This window comes from Aegilops tauschii, chromosome 2 (assembly GCF_002575655.3).
Source record: "Aegilops tauschii subsp. strangulata cultivar AL8/78 chromosome 2, Aet v6.0, whole genome shotgun sequence".
NCBI classification, from domain to species: Eukaryota; Viridiplantae; Streptophyta; class Magnoliopsida; order Poales; family Poaceae; genus Aegilops; species Aegilops tauschii.
In genome coordinates this window covers 517,360,431-517,375,902 of record NC_053036.3, presented here as the reverse complement: position 1 = coordinate 517,375,902, position 15,472 = coordinate 517,360,431, and positions in this window count along the sequence as shown.

Sequence of the window (15,472 nt, the reverse complement as noted above, 5' to 3'; positions counted from 1 at the left end):
CATGGACCAGGAGGCGGTTCAGGCCCCGGCTCTCATGGGCCGGGTTATGGCGGAGGAAATTCCGGTTCAGGCTTCCACGGTAATCAGGGTGGACATAACAATCAAAGTAATCAGGGCAATCAAGGTGGTTATAATCATCAGGGCAATCAGCAGCAGCAGCAGTAGTCGGGTTACCAGAGCAACCCGAAGCAGTTGAATAGCGGACAGTATCATGTCTTCACCACTAGCTTGGACAAACGCAATCAGAAGCTTTGTAAAAGGGCGGTGAATGCCATTGAATCGGCAGTGCCCCATTATTTGCGCTGGTCCGAGCAGTCGATTGTGTGGAGTAGAAAAGATCATCCGCCCCGGGTTGACAATCCGGGTGATCTGGCTCTGGTGGTGGCACCTCAGGTGGGAGGTTATAAGTTCACTAAGGTACTCATGGATGGAGGGAGTAGTATCAATATCCTTTATTATGAAACTTTCCGTTGCATGGGGCTAACGGATAAAAATCTTAAACCGTCCAATACGGTGTTCCATGGTGTGGTGCCTGGTAAGTCGGCATATCCTGTTGGTAAGATAGCTCTAGAGGTGGCTTTTGGAGATGAGCATGACTCGAGATCAGAAACCTTGACCTTTGAAGTGGTGAAAATCAGAAGCCCGTATCATGCCCTATTTGGATGGCCAGCTTATGCTAAGTTTATGGCACGACCTTGTTATGTCTATCTACAGCTCAAGATGCCTGGTCACAAGGGAACTACAACTGTGCATGGGAGCCGCAAGATTGCTCTGGAGTGTGAAGAAGGTGATGCGGCTTATGCTGAGTCGGTTTGTGCAACAGAAGAGTTGAAGTTTTACAAGCACAATGTTGATCCGGCAGATATGACTTCGTTGAAGAAACCAACTACAGAGCATGATCCGGCCCTGAAATTTAAATCGGCTGATGAGACTAAGCTTGTTGACTTCGTGCCTAGCGATTCGTCCAAGCAGTTTAGCATTAGCGCTAACTTGGATCCGAAATAGGAAAGCGCGCTCATCGAATTCATCCGTGAGAATCGGGACATCTTTGCATGGAAGCCTTCTGACATGCCTGGTGTACCGAGAGAACTCGCTGAGCACACTCTCAATGTTGATCCTAAGTATAAACCGGTCAAGCAGTTTCTCCGCCGGTTCAATGAAGAAAGACGCAAAGCTATTGGAGAAGAAGTAGCCAGGCTATTGGGGGCTGGATTTATCGTTGAAGTATTCCATCCTGAGTGGTTGGCTAATCCGGTGCTGGTCCTTAAGAAGAATGGCACTTGGAGTATGTGTGTGGACTACTCGGATCTCAACAAAGCTTGTCCAGCAGATCCTTTTGCACTCCCCCGTATTGATCAAATTATTGATGCTACAGCGGGTTGTGAGCGTTTAAGTTTTTTGGATGCATATTCTGGTTATCATCAAATCAAAATGGCAGTTAAGGACCAGGAGAAGACAACCTTCATAACTCCCTTTGGAGCCTTCTGCTATGTGTCCATGCCCTTTGGGCTCAAGAGTGCCCAGGCGACTTATCAACGGTGTGTGCAGAATTGTCTTCATAAACAGATCGGCCCCAATGTTCATGCCTATGTGGATGATATTGTGGTAAAATCAAGGAAGAAGGAGACATTGATTGATGACTTGAAGGAAACCTTTGATAACCTGTGGGTTTATAAAATGATGCTTAATCCGGCCAAGTGTGTCTTTGGTGTACCTGCAGGCAAGCTCCTGGGCTTTTTGGTGTCTAACGGGGGCATTGAAGCTAATCCGAAAAAGATCAAAGCCATCACCTCCGTGGCTAAACTGAAGTGTATCAATGATGTTCAACGCCTGGCAGGCCGGATTGCCGCGTTGAGCCGGTTTGTCAGTCGCCTCGGCGAGAAGGCTATCCCTTTGTATCAGATGCTGAAGAAAACAGATAACTTCGTCTGGAGTGACGCCGCTAATGAAGCATTTGAGGACTTAAAGCGGCAGCTAGCTAATCCGCCGATTCTCGCTGCTCCGGTTGACAAAGAACCATTGTTGCTATATGTGGCAGCTAACGCTCGGGCTGTTAGTGTGGCTATTGTGGTGGAGCGCAAGGAGGCAGGAAAGGAATATCCGGTTCAGCGGCCGGTTTACTATATCAGTGAGGTACTTATTGAGTCCAAGCAGAGGTACCCGTATTGGCAAAAATTGGTGTATGGGGTTTTCATGGCAAGCCGGAAGCTTAAGCAGTATTTCCAAGGTTATCCCATCACGGTGGTCAGCTCTGCTCCTTTGGGGGATATAATCCAGAACAGGGAAGCAACTGGCCGGATTGCTAAGTGGGCTGTCGAGCTCGGGCCTCACGGGTTGAAATACATACCCCGAACGGCGATCAAATCTCAGGCACTTGTGGATTTCATCAATGATTGGACAGAATTACAAGCGCCAGAGGAGAAGCCGGATCATACTTACTGGACTATTCATTTTGATGGGTCCAGGCAATTAGAGGGCTCGGGGGCTGGAGTCGTATTAACTTCCCCACGAGGTGATAAGTTTTGTTATGTTCTCCGCTTAATGTTCCCTTGCACTAACAATGCAGCTGAATATGAGGCTTTACTCCATGGTCTTCGGATGGCTAAGGAGATGAACCTAAGCCGAGTTAAGTGCTTCGGTGACTCAGATCTGCTGGCTCAACAAGTGTCTGACACTTGGGATTCCACGGACCCACTAATGGCAGCATATCGTCATGAAGTGGATATTGTTGCAGGTCACTTTAAAGTTTATCAGGTGGATCATGTGGATCGGCGAAAGAATGAAGCGGCGGACGCTTTAAGCCACCTGGGTTCCCAACGTAAACCGGTTCCACCTAATGTCTTCCTGGATGTTTTGCATAATACATCCGTCAAGCTCCCTGGTGAAGAGAATTTGGCTGTTCCAGATCAGGAGGCTCAGTTGGTGGCAGCTCTTCATGTTATCCCGGATTGGACGGTTCCATATCTGGCGTATATAAACCGGGGCAAGTTACCAGAGGATGAAACTTTGGCCAGGCAGATAACCTGGCGGTCCAAGTGCATGACTATTATCAATGGAGAGTTACATCATTGCAGTGTGACAGGGGCGTTTCAACGTTGTGTGTCTCCTGAGGAAGGCCATGAAATTTTGCATGAGATCCACGAAGGATATTGTGGTCACCACGCCGGTTCAAAATCTTTGGTGGCCAAGGCGTTTCGTCACAGTTTCTATTGGTTGACAGCTCATGCTGATGCCGAGGACTTGGTCAAAAGATGTGATGGCTGTCAGAAATTCTCAAGACGCACTCATGTACCGACTCAAGAATTGAGGATGATTCCAATCACCTGGCCGTTTGCAACTTGGGGCTGGATATGGTTGGGCCTTTCAAGAGATCCAAGGACAAGAAGACCCACCTCTTGGTGGTGGTTGATAAGTTCACGAAGTGGGTGGAGGCAGAGCCAGTTAGTAAGTGTGATGCAGCCACGGCGGTTCAATTCATCAAAAAGGTGATCTTCCGGTTTGGCTTTCCACACAACATCATAACAGACAATGGTACCAATCTGTCAAAGGGTGCCATGAAGGAGTTCAGTCAACGTGAGCACATTCGGCTTGACGCGTCATCAGTGGCTCACCCCCAGTCCAATGGTCAAGCGGAGAGGGCCAATCAAGAGATCTTGAGAGGAATCAAACCCCGGCTTATGGTTCCTTTGCAACGGACGCCGGGTTGTTGGGTTGAGGAGCTACCTTCAGTGTTATGGAGCATCAATACCACACCCAACAGATCGGCAGGATACATACCGTTCTTCATGGTTTATGGAGCGGAAGCGGTTCTTCCTAGTGACATCCGTCATGACTCACCTCGTGTAGCAGCATACGTTGAAGCTGACAACGAGAAGGCATGGCAGGAAGCTCTTGACCTGTTAGATGAGGAGCGTGACATGGCGGCAGCCCGTTCGGCGATTTATCAGCAAGATCTGCGTCGTTATCTTCCCGACTCCGTTTTCCTCTCGTTTGCTTGTTTCCCAAGATAAAAAATATTTATATACCCCCCGAACGTATTGACCACCGTATCGCAGAGAAATCTTGTGTCTTTCTTCTTGCTGTTTTCTTTCGGATATGTTAAGCCAGGCATCATGTCTTCTCCCTCCTCCAACAACATAGAAGAAGATGCTTGGTTGATGAAGATAGAACTGAAGAGAGAGGAACCAAAGGAGGTCATCACGGGAGGCAAGGGCAAGGAAGCTACGGGGGATCAAGCTCCAGTAGTAGGGCAAGCCGTACTAGCAGAAAAAGAAGAAGATATCCTTCAACCATACTACGACTATCTTACCTCTACCGAAATTGAAGCCTTTAGGACCATTGAAACGATTCATGTTCAAAACAAATATCTCACTCATGAAAATATTCTGTTACAAGAGCAAGTCATCGCACTCCGGAGCATCATTCGTAGATTGGAGTACCTCTTGAGCCTGAAGTGTGACACTACGGCTTCAGCACCACCACCATCATCATCTTCACCACCAAAGGAGACTTGAGTATCGGGTATGGGAACTCCCCTTGGCTTGTGCCAAGCTTGGGGGAGGTGCCCCGGTATCGTATCACCACCACTCTCTTTGCCTTTATCTTTTTTAGTTTGATCTTTGGTTATCCTATGATCTAGTTGAATAAAAGTTTAGTTCGATCTATTTTCCAGTGCTTGCTTTGTGATCTTTCTTCATATGTAATCGTGTGCGAGATATATAATAAAGAGTAGTTTGAGTCTTGTTTCTTTACCTTTTTGTTGCAATAAAAGAAAAGGAAAATAAATGAAAAGATCATATGCTAATCTTATGGTAAGTAATGACATCACATAAGAAAAAGTATGAGTGGTAAAATTTATTGGAGACTGACAAACATAGCATTGGTCAATGATGCAATTCATGAAAGAATTAATAAGGGAAGAGAAGATTCATATGCAAATACACTATTTTGGACATCTTTTATGATTGTTGATACGTCTCCAACGTATATATAATTTTTGCTTGTTCCATGCTATTATATTATCATTCTTGGATGTTTTACAATTATTTTATAGCAACTTTATATCATTTTTGGGACTAACGTATTGACATAGTGCCCCGTGCCAGTTGATGTTTTTTGCTTGTTTTTTACTTCACAAAATATCAGTACCAAACGGAGTCCAAACATAGCGAAAAAATTTCGAGAATTTTTCTGGACCAAAAGACACCTGTTGGGGCAAAGAAGTACCAGAGGGGGGCTCTGAGGGGAGCACAACCCACCTGGGCACACCTGGGGGGTCCAGGCATGCTCTGGTGGCTTGTTCCCACCTTGGCCGCCTCCGCCCCACCTCTTTGCTCTATAAATACCCCAAAAATCCAAAAAACTAGGGGAGTCGACGAAACACAATTCTAGCCGCCGCAAGTTCCAGAACCACCAGATCCAATCTAGGCAACATCACGGAGGGGTTCATCATCCTCATTGGTGCCTCTCCGATGACGCGTGTGTACTTCATTGTAGACCTATGGGTCCGTAGTTAGTAGCTAGATGGCTTCCTCTCTCTCTCTCTCTCTTTTGATTCTCAATACAATGGTCTCTCAAAGATCTATTTGATGTAACTCTTTTTGCGGTGAGTTTGATGGGATCTGATGAACTTTGAGTTTATGATCAGATCTATTTTATCCATGAAAGTTATTTGAGTTTTGATCTCTTATATGCATGATTACTTATAGCCTCTTATTTCTTCTTCGAATCTTTGGTCTAGTTAGGCCAACTAGAATGATTTTTCGTGCCATGGGAAGAGGTGCTTTGTGATGGGTTCAGTCGTGCGGTGTTCTTTCCCAGTGACAGAAGGGGCAACACGACACGTATTGATCATTGCCATTAAGGATAACAAGATGGGGTCTATTCCTCACTACGAAAAAAAGACACATCCGTGACATTTTGGGCCGAACGATTTTTTTTCTGTCATACATATGACACTTCTATGACGATAATTGTGACAAAAACCGGTATCATCATAGATGTGGTGGGCTCCTACATCTATGACAAAAAATCATGACAGAAAATGGGCTTTTCATCCTGGGCGGGCAGGAGACGCAGTTGCATGACATTCTTTGGGCCGTCCATGATGGAAAAACTGTGGTAGAAGCGAGGGGGAGGAAAATTTCGGGGAGTTCCCGGTTACGGTGGGAGGTCGGGGGCCGAGAGATGCGCGTTTCTCTCATACACGTACGCCCGTGTGTGCGAGGCGTTGGCTCTAACTGAACCCGAGCGAGGCGTTGGGCTCTAACTGAACCCGAGCGATTGCACTGCAGGCTACGCGTTACTGAACCCAAGCGATCGATCGATGGCTGTTAACTGAACCCGATCGAGCGATTCCTTCGCTACTGCTGGGATGAACAGTGAGCGTTGCGGGGGGGTTTGGATGAACAGTGAGCGGTGGTGTTGCCTCTGGATGAACAGGACCCCGTGGTGTGGAGGGCTGGATGAACAGTAGACGGTGGAAGGGTGCCCGTGGAGGGGTGGTTGAACAGGACCCCGTGGTGTGGAGGGCTGGATGAACAGTAGACGGTGGAGAGGTGCCCATGGAGGGGTGGTTGAACAGTAGCCGGTGGAGTAGCGCGCGGTGGAGGCTGGATGAACAGGAGCCCGTGGAGGCTGGAGGAGGTCGACGGTAGCCCGTGGAGGCTGGAGGAGGTCGACCGTGGAGATGAACAGTATCCCGTGGAGTCCCATTTTGCGGTACGCCACACCCCTCCGGATGAACAGGACCCCCGTTTCGACCGTAGGAGGTCCGTTTCGTCCGTTTTGCGGTACGCCACACCCCTCCCGATCAACAGGACCCCCGTTTCAACCGTAGGAGGTCCGTTTCATCCGTTTTGCGGTACGCCACACCCCTCCCGATCAACAGGACCCCCGTTTTGACCGTAGGAGGTCCGTTTCATCCGTTTTGCGGTACGCCACACCCCTCCCGATCAACAGGACCCCTGTTTCGACCGTAGGAGGTCCGTTTCCTCCGTTTTGCGGTACGCCACACCCCTCCCGATCAACAGGACCCCGTTCCGAACGTAGGAGGTCCGCTTCCTCCATTTTGCGGTACGCCATGCCTCGTTTCCATCGCCTGTTCCGTCCAAGCCCTCCCGACGAACACAACCACGCATTCCGTTCCGACCCAGCCGGTTGGCTCCCACGCGTTCCGTTGCCTCCTGATGAACACGACGCATTCCGTTGCCTCCCCATGAACACGACGCATTCCGTTGCCTCGCCATGAACACGATGCATTCCGCTGCCTCCCCATGAACACGACGACGACGCTGTTTCTCCATTCCGACCCAGCCATGTACATGAGCCCTGGCCGTATGTATGCGTGAGTAGGCGTTCGAGACCCCGCCCGTATGTACACATACGTGGCCGTATTTTCTTTCTTGCACCCTGGCCGCTGTACGTACCTGTACATGCTACGTGCGCGCCTCTACTACGACACGTGCGCGCCTCTACATCGACCAGTATGTACGTACACGTTCGCGACCAGAATGACAACGCTACGTACGCTTCGACCAGGTGGGTCCCGACTGTCAGGCACTTCCTTGCCTGCGAAGATGTAGCTGGTGGGTCCCAGCAGTCAGGGGGGCGAATCGTTTTTTTTGCCCGGACGCACTTCCTTGCGTGCGAAGTTGTAGCCGGTGGGTCCCAGCAGTCAGGGGCGAATCGTTTTTTTGCCCGGACGCACTTCCTTGCGTGCGAAGATGAAGCTGGTGGGTCCCAGCAGTCAGGGGGAAACATTTTTTCCGCGAAATACAGTAGCCCGTCCGGTGGGTCCCAGCTGTCAGGTGGAGGAATCATTATTTTCCGCGTAATAAGGAGGCACTTCCTTGCTGCGGCCGTGGACCCAGCTGTCAGCCTCTCCATGTACAGTCCACGTCCGATGGAAGTCGTTGCTTGACCACGTGGACCAGGCCGCGCCGAGAGCACCACGGTGGTGGACGACGGCGAGGCCTAGGAAGGGGACGACGCGGAGTTGGGGAAGACGCGGTAGTGGAAGCCCACGCGGAGAGGAGTGAGAGGATTCACTGGTTCAGCTGCGGTGTGAGGCTGCCGTCGCCGCAGGGCCTGGCCAGCGGTGGGAATAGTAGGGGGCGGTGAGGCCTCCGTGGCAGCACAGCCGGCCACGGGAGGCAGGAGCATGCAGCACGACCGGCGCTGCTTTGGGCGGCTGGAGCAAGAAGACCAGAGGTTGAAGAAGCACTACGGCCGTTGGATGGACATCATACGGTCACTGGAGCTAGAATCGTTCATATTGACTAAGTTGACAAAGCCCTCCATCCCCGTCAACTTAGTTGGCCCACAAGTCATCCTCCCACTATGGTGGGTCCCAGCTAGCAGTGGGGGTATTCATTTTTTGTGCGTAATAAGGAGGCACTTCCTTGCGTGCAAAGATATAGCTGGTGGGTCCGACATGTCAGCGGGGGGAACATTTTTTCGCAAAATACAGAGGCCCTTCCGGTGGGTCCCAGCTGTCAGGTGGAGGAATCATTATTTTGCGCGTACGGTCCACGACCGATGGATGTCGTTCGTTGACCACGTTGACCAGGCCGCGCCGAGAGCACCATGGCGGTGGACGACGGCGAGGCCTAGGAAGGGAACGACACGGAGCCGGGGAAGACTCGGCAATGGTTGCCCACGCGGTGGGGAGTACGAGGGTTTACTGGTCCGGCTGCCATCACCGGAAAATAACAGGAGGTGTGGGTGAGTAGAGGAATTGCCTGGCCAACAATGAAGTAGGGTGGGGCGATGCGGCCTATGCGGCAGCACAACCGGCCACGGGAGGCGGGACCAGGCAGTCCCACCGGAGCTGGTTTGGGCGACTGGAGCAAGAAGATCAGATATTGAAGGAGTAGCACGGCCGTTGGATTAACATCCAACGGTCACTGCTGCTAGAATCGTTTGTGGACTAAGTTGACAAAGCCAAAGTACACGTCAACCTACTAGACCCACAAGTCAGCCTCCAAATCTGTCCCAAACAGCATACAGCCCAAAATTTCTAGCCAGATTCAAATTAATTTTAAATCTAAATATAACTTAATTTAAATTCAATGAAATTTTACCCGCACAAAAACAATGAAATTTAAAATATCAAAATCCGAAAGAAAACAGTATTTTGGAACTAATTGCATGTTTGCTGTATTTTTTCATTTTACAGCCCATTTATTATTACTTATAGCCCATTTCTTATTACTTATAGCCCATTTTCTGGGCAAAATGCATCCCTGCTCGTCTTGAAAGATTTCCGGTCCAGCATGGTGTATAAAAGCAAGTGGGCCTACGTTGGTTAGTCTGCAAAAAACAAAATAGTTGGCTAGCCATTTTCAGAAAGGAAAAAAACAAACTGGGCTGGTCATGTGCTAAACATATGAAATAAAAGCCTGGGCTAGACGGGCCACGGGTCCCGCACAACCCAGTTGATACCCTTCTCCGTCCCAAAAAAACAAAATTACTGCGCGCGCTGCTGGGTCCCTACTGTCATCCTCACCATGTTAAGTCATCTCCTTATTCCTCTCGGTTGTTGACCATGTTGACAACACCGGAGGGCGGCGCCGCGGCGAGCGAACCAAGGCGGAGGACGATGGTGAGGCCTCGGACGGGAATGAACATGACCCGGGGAAGATCACAGCCAGCCGTGGGAGGCGGGAGCAGGCGGTCCCGCCGGCGCTGGTTTGGCTTTGGCGGCTCGAGGAAGAAGAGACTGAAGAAACGCGACAGACGTTGAATGTCAATCCAACGGTCAAGGTTGGCACAATCGTTTGTTAACTAAGCGGACACCAAGTAGCATAATTTTTTATATATAGGAAGAAAACTGCGAGGAAAATGCGTTCGTCTGCCGTCCTCCTCACAGGGAACGTTCGCCACATAAGTGACTAGCACCCTTGGTTTTCAACCGAGAGGTCCTGGGTTCGAGTCCCAGGAACTCTCAATTTTGTCCTCCTTCCTTCCTCGCAAAAAAAGGGAAAGAAAATCAAAGACTTGGGAAGGCGTACAGAACAAGCTAGTGTACCAGTAAAGAGACGTTGCCGAGTTTTAGAAAAAAGAAAGACGTGCTCCTGTAGCTGGTTCGAATCCAAACCTAGACTATGACTATATATGGTGCTATGCTACTCTGCAAGTAATGAAACTGACATATCCAATGTTCGCTTCTCCTCTTCTCTACTTACTCTGCCTAGCATCAGAAGCTCTGGCCGTAGCAACCATGTCCGTTGGCTGCTCGTCCACCTGCTCTTTAGCAGGCAACAACCAGATATGCGCCAAGTCACCACCCGTACCATCGCCTGTGGGTCTCATCACACCCCCGCCGGCACGCGCACCGCAGCCGATTACTCATCGCAACCCGTTGCCGTTGGTGTGGTGCCACTGCTGCAAATCACGCAGAGTCATCCGTCGCGTCTCAACCACAATCCGCAACACTGGCCGAGTCTTCTACAAATGCCCGAATCATGGGTTAATAATATGTTTAAGTGTTGTTCTGCTGCTTTCAGTTGCTGATTTTTTTAATAGTTTGGTTGATGATCTTCCAATTTGATTCGTGCAGAAAAGGGAAGATTCGTGTGATTTGTATTTCTGGGATTGCTAATGTGGGGGAATGCAACTACGCTGATTATTTGGTTAGCCGAGGAATCCCAATACCAGCAGGTTGGGTGTTGGACAAGTAACTGAAGGAATGGCAGAAGAGGAAGATGCAGAGCAGAAGGTTAAAGATGCAGTTCCTCTTATCATGGCCAAGCAACAGCTGCTGAATGGCCTTGACAGCAATGAGGAGATGAATGAGCCTGTGAAGATAATGGGCAAAATCGATGTGCTCTGTAGGATGATTGTCTCTTTGTTTGCAGTGTATGTAGCACTCGTGATGTATTCAGTGGCTACGACATGAGCACTTTGCTGAAACTAGTAATGAATGAAACATGTGTAGCAGGCTGGGCGTAGTGTTGTGAACATCTAATGATTTCTATTAACGAAAATCAGGGGGTATCCCCTTTTGCTCATATAAATAAATAAATAGCAGAGGCCCTGTCGGGTCAGCTTTGTTCTCATTCGAAGACGTCGAGCAAATTGCAGTCCAACAGCAAACTATGTCATCAAATTCAAGTTTCAAGCCAAATATGAGTACAACTAAACAACAATGTCATCATGTTTTAGTTGTCATACAATCACCAAACACAAATCAGCATACATAACAAGTGATGTTCTCACAGCAAAATACTAAACAACATGTTCATCAGGTTTCAGTTGTCATAGCAAACACAATTTCACATAGTAGATAAAAAAACGTCTTCTGACAGGCAAATACGACAAAAGCAATGTAATTATCATCCGCAGCAGCAGCGTCAACATCTTCGCCATGTGTATCAGTCTGAATCGTAATTCCCCACGGTGTCATCTTCTTCTTCGTCCTCAACGTCCTCGAACGTTGGCTTCTTCTTGATCAACTCTTGTATGTCCACAGCACGACAGGCAATCTTTTCGCCGGCGTCATTGACGTGATGGTTCTCAAAGATATTAGGAACACCTGTGTTATCTTGTACATCCCGAGCAGTGTAAGCATCATCTTGTTGTGCAACTTCATTAAACGAATTCCTCTGCTCAAACCTTTGCAATACTCTCCAGCCATCGCTACGTGCAAATGTGTCTTCCAAGAAAAATATCTGTGTTGCTTGATTTGCCAAAATAAAAGTCTCGTTGGTCTGGTACGCCGCCTTGACATTGATGGATTTGAAATAATCATCAGCTCTGGGTTTTGCGATCCTGGAAAACAGGTTATACCAACGACAGCACAACAGAACCACACACCGATGATCCTCGAAACTGGAGATATACTGCAACTAAACAATGTCTGTTATGTTAGCATACATTTCAGTTGTCTCTTTGTCATACGTATCCGTGCTCATGATGGCACTGTTTTGTGTCTTCCTACCTTCGTCTCGTGCAAGGGTGTTGTAGCGGACATCTCCAACAACACAAGATTCATAATGTCTTACCCGAGTATCAGGACCCATTGCTAGTGAGTAAAGGGCATCATCAACTGCCTGCCCATCCTCCCGCATCTTCTTAACCTATGGTTAGAAAATAGACAAGCTGATCATCTTATGTACTCAATATATTAAAAAAACTGACAGTGCACTTCAAAAGCTTACATGGTTCTTGAACCATTTCGCAAATCCTGCCATAACCAGTTTGTCAATGTTTCTTGGATTTTGCGGCAGTAACTCCTCTTTGTAGATGCTGCACAACATAGTGATCACGTCAAACATCTAAATATATAAGAATGTGCTGCAAGTTTAGTAGATTACGATGTATAAGCTGCAGTACTGCACCTACTTGATATAAGGTAGTATCTCAGGACAGTTATTCAACACATACCAAACCATTTTGTCCAAATCTTTAGGTTTGTCCTCTTGTCGACTCTTCCCTGTAACTCGAATAGAATAATCAAAAACATTGAGCCCGGGATTGTCTTCACCCACCTCTTTGCTAAGCTGATCAGCTGTTTCAATGTTTTTTGAGCAGAATGTCAACGCTTCTGTAGCAATGTAGGCCTCTGCAATGGAACCCTCGGGTCTAGCTCTGTTCCTAACATAGCCCTTGAAAGTGCCTAGCCGCCTTTCAATAGGGTACATCCAGCCATACTGTACTGGACCTCTAAGTAGTGCATCATCAGGTAGATGAACAGCGAAATGCACCATCACATCAAAGAAGGCTGGAGGATATATCTTCTCAAGGTCGCATAGGATAGTTGGTATCTTGTCTCTAAGACGCTCCAAAGCATCTATCCTGATATTCCTACTGCAGAGTTCCCTAAAGAATTGTACCAACTCTGCAATTGCTCTGTATAAGTCAGGGTGGCCCAATCCTTAAGGATAACAGGTAAAACACTTTGAAGTAGGATGTGGCAGTCATGCGTTTTCAACCCTTGTACCTTGTTTCCATCTGCATCGACTCTCCTTTCAGGGTTGGAAGCAAATCCATGTGGGAATCTCACACGTGACAGGACCTCGCAGAATTCTTTTCTTTTTACCTTGTCCAAGACGTACACAGCTGGTGCCATATCCCGTGGTTTACCTTCATCTTGCACCTACAAATCCTTTCTGATACCCAGGTGTGTCAAATCAATCCTAGATTTTAAGGTATCTTTTGTCTTGCCTTCAATATTAAGAAGTGTGCCGATAATGTTGTCACATATATTTTTCTCGATGTGCATCACATCAAGATTATGCCGCAGATCCAAATCTTTCCAATACTCCAAGTCCCACAAAGTGGACCTGCGGGTAAACAATAATCTCTCTTCTACCCTGCCACGCTTCCGTTTCCCGCTATCATTACCAGGATGGTTTCCTGGTGTAATATGCCTGACCTTCTCTAATTCCACTTGCAACTCATCGGCGGTGAGGCTCTTTGGCGCATCACGGTTTTCATGCTTTGCATTGAACACATGTATTTGGTATTTACTAGGATGCGGCTTGTCCTTGGCAAGGAAACGGCAGTGTCCAATGTAACAGATCTTGCTAAGTATTGCGTATGACAGCAGATTCCTGTCACAGCGAACACATGCATTGTAACCATGTTTCGTTCGCCCTGACATAGTGCCCAAAGCCGGATAATCATGGATGCACCAAATTATAATAGCACGCAGAAAGAAATCAGCTGGTGGGCTGCTATATAGGTCTCGAGTGAGAACACCCTTCCATAGCTATTGAAGTTCCTCCACAAGAGGCTCCATGAACAAATCAAAATCCTTTCCAGGACTTTTTGGACCTGGGATGAGCAAGGCCATCATGTAGTTTGATTATTTGGTGCAGACATTTGGAGGCATGTTGTAAGGGATAACAAGCACTGGCCACATGCTATATGTGGCGCTCTCGTGGCCAAATGGGTTAAATCCATCTGAAGCTAAGCCAAGTCTAATGTTTCTCGGGTCAGCAGCAAACTCTTTGTGTTTATCATTGAAGCTTTTCCACTCACTACCATGAGATGGATGGCTCATTACATTCTGATCTCTGTACTCCTGATTCCTAGAATGCCACAGTACATCCTCTCTTGTTTCAGCATCATGAAACAACCTCTGCAATCTTGGTGTAATTGGAAAATGTCTCAGAACATTATGAGGAATCCTCTTCACAGCATCGCCATCTTTCCATCTTGATGATTTGCATTTCGGGCATTCACTTAAGTTGGCATAATCCTTCCGGAACAGAACACAATTATTCTTACAAACATGGATCTTATCATATCCAATTCCAACTACACGAAGGAAATTCTTCATTTTACTGTAGGTGTGTGGTAGCTCAGACGCATCTGGGAAAGATTCGCGGAAAGCAGCCAACATCGCATCGAATGATTTGTTGGTCATCCGCTCAGATGTCTTCACCTAAAGAAAGGTGAGCATAGCTGAGAATACTGACAGCTTATTTCCTGGGGTGACAGCAACGTTGCATTGTTCCAACATGCGGGCCCACCATTTTTCTTCTGTAGGTGAAAGTTCACGGAATGCACAAGCATTTCGTAGCATTGTTTCAATGTTGGTCAAACTCACTGGCTCCGCCACCACCACCTCCTCCTCCTCTTCCACATGAGCATCAGGCAGATCAAGATGGTGATCTGCTGCTTCCACGTAGTCAATAACATTGACGTTCACAGCTTCACCATGATGAACCCACCTAGTATATGTGACCGACATCCCATACAAGTGTAGATGATTTTGCACAGTTGACTGGGGTCTTGTAACTGAATTCATACAACTGCTACACGGGCAGAGCACATCTGATTTCGGACCACCGTACTCAGCTCTGATAAAGTTCATGAAGTTTTCAACCCCCTCGACATATGCAGCGGAGAATCTTCGAGCAGAAGTTATCCAAGTCCTGTCCATTTGTTAGACATACAAATTAGTTCTTCTACTAGATATTACAGGAAAAACATATATGCTTTTTTATGAAGTCCAGAAAAAAATACCTAGGTCGATGTCTAAAGCTATGGCAAGATATTTGGACGAGCAGATCTAAGTAACGAAATATATGTAAAGCTAATTCAGCAAACAGATTTGAGTGCCAATTTATGGCAGGCTGTTTCAGCAGTCAATGAGGCCGAGCACACAGCCATCGAACTATCGAAGGCCATCGCAACAACAAAGATCGAGTATAAAACGGTGTAGAGCTATTTCACCAAACAAATTGGCTACTAGACCATGGCAATCTATGCCACAATAAATATATGGCAGGATATTTTAACAACTAATCGACCTTGGCAAGCCATCTCAGCTAAGCAGATTGAGTGCAGAACAGGGCAAGGAAGCTTCTTAAGCAAAGCATATTGACAGTAAACTACTTCGGCAAACAGTGAGATTAACAGCGTCTATCAGCTAACATTCAGCGCTACACTGACATGAACGGGGCCTCAGTCTAGAATGCGCGTACCGTGGGAGAAGCTGACCACCGTGCGTCTCCACATG